This window comes from Bison bison, unplaced genomic scaffold, assembly GCF_000754665.1.
Source record: "Bison bison bison isolate TAMUID 2011002044 unplaced genomic scaffold, Bison_UMD1.0 scf7180017864471, whole genome shotgun sequence".
Taxonomy (NCBI): Eukaryota; Metazoa; Chordata; class Mammalia; order Artiodactyla; family Bovidae; genus Bison; species Bison bison.
The window spans coordinates 36654507-36661659 of record NW_011495032.1 but is presented as its reverse complement, the minus strand read 5'-3'; the positions used below and the strand labels follow the sequence as shown (position 1 = coordinate 36661659).

At 37.2% G+C, this 7153-nt stretch overlaps 1 protein-coding gene across 1 annotated transcript in view; it reads right to left on the bottom strand.

Annotated features, from left to right (window-relative positions):
- The window catches only part of VWC2L (von Willebrand factor C domain containing protein 2-like), a 186468-nt gene extending 179321 nt beyond the window's left edge, over positions 1-7147 (bottom strand). The window contains exon 1 of the mRNA XM_010861285.1: positions 6961-7147. The gene's annotated coding sequence lies outside the window, so the exon portion shown is untranslated. The remainder of the gene's footprint in view (positions 1-6960) is intronic.
- Positions 7148-7153: the final 6 nt, after the last annotated feature.

Here is a 7153-nt window from a genome sequence, read left to right as displayed (position 1 = left end):
GAACTGTGGTGTTGGAGAAGGCTCTTGAGAGTCCCTTGGACTGCAAGGAGATCCAACCAGTCCATTCTGAAGGAGATCAGCCCTGGGATTTCTTTGGAAGGAATGATGCTAAAGCTGAAACTCCAGTACTTTGGCCACCTCATGCGAAGAGTTGACTCATTGGAAAAGACTCTGATGCTGGGAGGGATTGGGGGCAGGAGGACAAGGGGACGACAGAGGATGAGATGGCTGGATGGCATCACTGGCTTGATGGACGTGAGTCTGAGTGAACTCCGGGAGTTGGTGATGGACAGGGAGGCCTGGTGTGCTGGGGTTCATGGGGTCGCAAAGAGTTGGACATGACTGAGCGACTGATCTGATCTCATCTGATCTGATCACCTCTATGAAGTATATTGGATTATTACATGGCACAGAATGTCTGGCATCAAAATTAGTTTTACTGGGAATTGGGATGCTTAACTTCTTCTGCTGCTGCTAAGTCGTTTCAGTCGTGTCCGACTCTGTGCAACTCCATGGACTGCAGCCTACCAGGCTCCTCCATCCATGGGACTTTCCAGGCAAGAGTACTGGAGTGGGTTGCCATTGCCTTCTCTGTAATTGCTTATAGGTTAGAAGATTTTCAAAATTACTTACCAGGATGTGTCAATTACTAATCAGGATGTATCAATTACTAATCAGGATGTACCAATTACTACATTAGTATCTACTGGTGTGAGAGAGATGGGTGGTACTCTCAAAAGAAAAAAAATCCCAGACTACTGGTAACATCTCTAGAAAGTATTTAGAAACATGTGCACAGTTATCTTTCTAAACATCCTGATGACTGGCAATAAAAAATAAACTACAGGATGAATCATTTGTCATACCAACGTCACAGTCTTAATGAAAATTTAGGAAGGATAGAAGATTTAGCTACATCAAACTTGGTCAGTGGAATTAAAATGCAATATATATGAAACTTTAAATAGTACATGAGGATTTACGAAAACTTGTACTAACAATGTTCATGTTGAATATGTCTTTTTAAAAATGTGAAAAAATTATTTCTATTTTAAAATTTTATATCATTTTAACAAAATATTTAATCATTATAAATTTTAATAAAACATTGACTCCTAATATGCAATTCCTGAGTAAATAGATTATTTAAAATGTCACTTAGTGTGGTATATAAGAATAATTATACTAAATTATAAATGCACACATTTCACAAATATCACATGGGTGTACAGTATAACATTGTCAGACTTTATTTTTCTGGGCTCCAAAATCACTGCAGATGGTATTGCAGTCATGAAATTAAAAGATGCTTACTCCTGGGAAGGAAAGTTATGACCAACCTAGATAGAATATTAAAAAGCAGATACATTACTTTGCCAACAAAGGTCCATTGAGTCAAGGCTATGGTTTTTCCAGTGGTTGAGTATGGCTGTGAGAGTTGACTGTAAAGAAAGCTGAGCACCGAAGAAGTGATGCTTTTGAACTGTGGTGTTGGAGAAGACTCTTGAGAGTCCCTTGGACTGCAAAGAGATCCAACCAGTCCATCCTAAAGGAGATCAGTCCTGGGTGTTCATTGGAAGGACTGATGCTAAAGCTGAAACTCCAGTACTTTGGCCACCTGATGCGAAGAGTTGACTCATTGGAAAAGACTCTGATGCTGGGAGGGATTTGGGGCAGGAGGAGAAGGGGACGACAGAGGATGAGATGGCTGGATGGCATCACCAACTCTATGGACATAAGTCTGAGTGAACTCCGGGAGTTGGTGATGGACAGGGAGGCCTGGCGTGCTGCAATTCATGGGGTCGCAAAGAGTCAGACACAACTGAGTGACTGAACTTGAACTGTACAGTATATGATTAAAATACTTAGCATTATAGTTTATCAACAATGATCTAAAAATAAAGGTATTTAAAAATATAAATATTTCAACATGTATTATGTAAAAAATGACTTGCTCCTTTTTTGATTAACATTTATGTTATCAGGATGCCCAGACTTTTACCAAATAGGGAGAAAGTAGGCAGTCCAGGGAGAAGATTGAAATAATTTTCTAAGTGTTATTTTTTATGTAAATCAGTAGATATCAATAATGAATGATTATGACTATCTTCTGACCCACACATCTCTGAAAAACTTAATATTTATTTTCATCTATCAATAATTCAGAATAATTTCTTGTCAGTTAAATCACTATCTTCTTTGCTGACCAATGAGTTTGAATGAGGATAACTTGTATTGCTATTCATTTTACTCCTTTGGATTAATTTGCCAACTTCTTCTGGCTAATTTTGCCTTTACTCAAAGCCAATAAATGAGCCAATAGATCTTAAAAAAATTAGTATTTCTTTCAAATTTTAGTACTAAATATACTTAACATTATAGAGCTTCTTTATACTCTGTTTTAGAAAGAAAATTTTTGAAAAAAAATACAGGTTTAATATCTTGAACAAAGCAGTCTCAATTGGATTTGGTATAAAAACTTGAATCTTTGAATCTCTTGATGTATATAAACTCTAATAGCCCATGGAAATCAAGTGGTAACACTGTATCTGGGTATATGAAATCACTCTGGGTGAACCAACAAAAATTGAAACTCATTGCATATTAACAAAATGTGCAAATATTAGTAAAATGTTGGCATTTTAAAAAACTACGGGCAGACTCCTTACTGTCTGAGCCACCAGGGAAGCCCCAAAAGATTCTATGGGGATTCTTCAGGCAAGAATACTGGAGTGGGTTGCCATGCTCTCCTCCAGGGGATCTTCCCAACCCAGATATGGAACCCAGGTCTCCTGAATTGCAGGCAGATTCCTTACGGTCTGAGCTACCAGGGAAGCCTTTTGATTTTAGATACAAATGTGTGAAAATTCAATTTGAGAGTAAATACCAAAAATACCCAAGAGTTACCTTAATCTTTTCACCACTCATCTCTTAACCTAGACAAATTCTACTTAAGTTTAGGAAATCTGCATATTACCTACTACAATATTTTTGACATTAATTATGAAATGGCATAATCAATAGTCAACATATGCTTGATGTAAGAGGAGTTGTGGTATGAAATAAATATACAATATTTTTTGAAAAGAAAAGAGATGAGTTCGTCTTTCAGGTCTGCTAGAATGAACTCACAGTAGCCATTGTTTATTGAGCACCAAGAGCACCACCGGTTACCTCACATGTCCTGCACTCAATCTTAACAGGTAGATATTCTCCCTTTTTAGCTAATGAAGAATGAGATTCAGAGAAGGTAAAGTTTGGATTTTAATTGAAACATTTATTATTTAAAAACTCTTGCTTCTTTTCTTGTTGTTGTTCAGTCGCCCAGTCGTGTCCTACTCCTTGCTACCCCATAGACTACAAAACGCCAGGCCTCCTTGTCCATCACCATTTCCCGGAGTTTACCCAAGTTCATGTTCATTGCATCGGTGATGTCATCCAGCCGTCTCACCCTCTGACACCCTCTTCTCCTTCTGTCCTCAATCTTTCCCAGAATCAGAGATGTTTCCAAGGAGTCGTCTATTCGTATCAGATGACCAAAATACTGGAGCTTCAGCTTCAGTATCAGTCCTTCCAGTGAATATTCATGGTTGATCTCCCTGAAGATGGGACTGGTTTGATCTCCTTGCTTCTTTTTACTGACTTTAAAATTTCTTTCTTAAATTACAATTCAGATAAGTGTGACATTTGGGGCTTCTCTGTTAATGCCACTGAATTTCCTTATAGACACAAATTTAATGCTTAAAACTGAAGAAAAGAATTATGGGGTTCATTTTATTTTTTTATTTTTTATTTTTATTTTTTGGGGGGGTTCATTTTAATACTGTTAAACTCTGAACATTAAACATCAATGGTCTTCAGAAGTCATTCTTCACACACATCAATTAATTCTTTAATTTTTATTTTATATTGGAATATAGCCAATTTAGCCAATTTTATATTGGAATATAGCCAATATAGCCAATTTTATATTGGAATATAGCCAATATAGCCCATGTTTCAGGTGTATAGTGATTCAGTTATAAATGTACATGTATCCATTCTTTTTTAGGTTCTTTTCCTGAATAGGTTATTACAGAATATTGAATAAAGTTCCCTGTGCTATACAGTATGTCTTTCTTGAATATTTATTTTTATATAGTGGTGTATATATGTTAATTCAAAACTCCTAATTCAGCCCCTTCCTGATTTCCCCCATTTTGTTAGCCATGTTTGTTTTCAAAGTCTGTGGGACTGTTTCTGTTAAATTCATTTGTATCATTTTTTTTAATACTTCACATATAAGTGACATCATTTGATATTTGGCTTTATCTGACTTAACTTCACTTAGTATGATAATATCTAGGTCCATTTATGTTGCTACAGATGGCATTATTTCATTTTTTTTAATGTCTGAGTAATATTCCATTGTAAATATATACCCCATCTTCTTTAACCATTCCTCTGGTTGCTTCCATGTCCTGGCAATTGTAAACAGTGCTGCAACAAATACTGGGGTGCATGCATCTTAACAAATCAGCTCTCTGGACATATGCCCATGAGTGGGATTACTGTTTTATCTTGTGCATAAGGGTTGCTTCGCTCTCCCCCAAGGCTCCAAAGCTCTCCCTCCAGCCAGGCTCATCTGCCGTCAGGTGAGTCCCAGCGTTCAGGAATCTTTCCTCTTTCACAGCTCCCTCCTTGAGGCATAGGTCCCATTTAGACTTTCCCCCCACCTTTTTCTTTTGTCCTACTCAGTTATGTGGAGGTGTTCTTGCCCTTTTGGAAGGTTGAAGTCTTCCACCAGCATTCAATAAGTGTTCTGTGGAAATTGTTCTACTTGTATATTTGCTGTATTTGTGGAAGGAAGTGAGTCCATGTTCCATTCCTCAGCCATCTTCCACATATATCAATTCTTAAATGCACACATTCTAGAGTATATGTTGTACTTACTAAACTAAAAAGACTCAAGGATTCATCCCTTCGCACATTTCCAGCAAAATTATCTGTCTAGCTCTTCCATTTCAATTTTGTTTACTGTATTCTGTTTTTCAGACTCCAAACTGCAGTGACAATTTCATACCTTTTATCCTTCTCCATCCTCAACCTCGCCTTTATCCGTGTGTCTTTTCTTTTCTACAGTTTTTCCATTTTCAACTGTTATGCTTACAATATCAAAAGTCCTTAATTTTAGATGTTAGGACCATTGAAAAGATAACCCCAGGTGATTTTTTTTGTTACACTTTCTTTAGTTTTAAATCTGTCTACAATAACTCCTAAAGCGTTCTTCAATTATGCCACTACCATCCAAAACAAATACCATAAACTTGAATAGAACAACAACAAAAACAGCAGCAACAGTGACAACAAGAATTTGTTACAACTCTTAACATGCTCAGGTTATATTTTATGTTTAGATCTAATCACCTCACTATGAATACTCAGAGATGAAGCGACTTGCCCAAGATAAGAAAATATATTCATGGTAATTGTGGAACTTTGTTAAAATCAGATCTTTGACTTCCAAATCAGTGCTCTTTTTATTGTTTCCTTTTTACACTGAGTAACAGCATAATATCTTAGGGCTTTTAAGCCCTCTTCACTAATACAAATCTGCATCTGCTCACCCAAGTGTACTCTTACATGGACTCTGTGTTCTCCACTAAAAATCTGCCATCATATTCAAGTATATTTTTTCATTTCCTTACTTTTGAATTACTGCTTCTATTATTCCTCTGGTAGAATATTTTCTTCTGTCTTTCATGGTTAAAGAATAGCTGTCTTCATGATTAAAGTGTTATCCTCCTTCTCTTATCCTCCTCAGTCATGTCTGACTCTTTGTGATCCCATGGACTGTAGCCTGCTGCTGCTGCTAAGTCACTTCAGTCGTGTTGGATTCTGTGCAACCCCATAGACGGTAGCCCACCAGGCTCCCCTGTCCCTGGGATTCTCCAGGTAAGAACACCAGAGTGGGTTGCCATTGCCTTCTCCAATGCGTGAAAGTGAAAAGTGAAAGTGACGTCGCTCAGTCGTGTCCGACTCTTAGCGACCCCATGGACTGCAGCCTGCTAGTCTCCATGAATTCTCTAGGCAAGAATACTGGAGTGGGTTGCTATTCTCCAGAGAATCTTCCTGACCCAGGGATCAAACCCAGGTCTCCTACGATGCAGGCAGGTTCTTTACTGTCCGAGCCAGCCAGGAAACCCATCTTCATGGTCTCTTACCTTATCTTCCTAAGAAAAATTGATCCATTGATTAAATCCCAGTTCAAAATGATTCTCCTCACCAAGGTGTACAGGCATCTCTAATGGGGAAAATCTTTCTTTCTCTTCTGAGCAATTACGGCACTTTATTCTTACATTCATATTGTAATAAGATGCCATACATTATAGTTAAGTATTTATCTTGCCTTCTTAACTTTGTGATTACTCTAGAACAGAATCATGTCATATACTTTTGCTTTTTCACTCCAGTTTAGCACTGCTGCAGTCAATACTCAGTTGTAACTGTTTTCACAACTACCTTTTTAGTCCTTTGTATTTGCCACACACCATTCTAAACAGTTCACACACATTATCTCATTTTATCCTTACAACAACCCTATGAAGTGAATACATACCTTCACTACCCATTATAGTAGCCACTACTCATATATGGCCACTGACTGAGCATTTGAAATGCAGCTAGTACAAACTGAAATGTGTTACAAGCATAAAATGCTCACCAGATTTTGAAGACTCAATATGAAAAAAGAATGAAAAATATTTCATTAATCATTTTATATTGATTACATAGCACCATACTAGTGGATACACTGTATTCAATTAAAAATCTTTTAAGATTAATTTCATCAGATTTTTAAAAAACATGGCTACTAAGAATTTTAAACTATACCTGTGGTTCACATTATGAACCACAGAGTATGCTAGCACATACTCTGCTTCATAGAGGAGGAAAATGAGAGAGATAAAAGCAACTTACCCCAAAGTCACGCAGCTTAAAGTGGAGGGATCTGGAAATGAGGACTATATGACTCAAAAGCTAAAGCTTTTATCCTCCACGTCATGCCCTAATACCTCCAGATGAATTTTTATTGATTGGCCCAATGTTGTCTCTCCTACTGTGATTAAGCTGCGCTCACTAAAATGTAACAGAGTCAGAGTAAATATCTCTT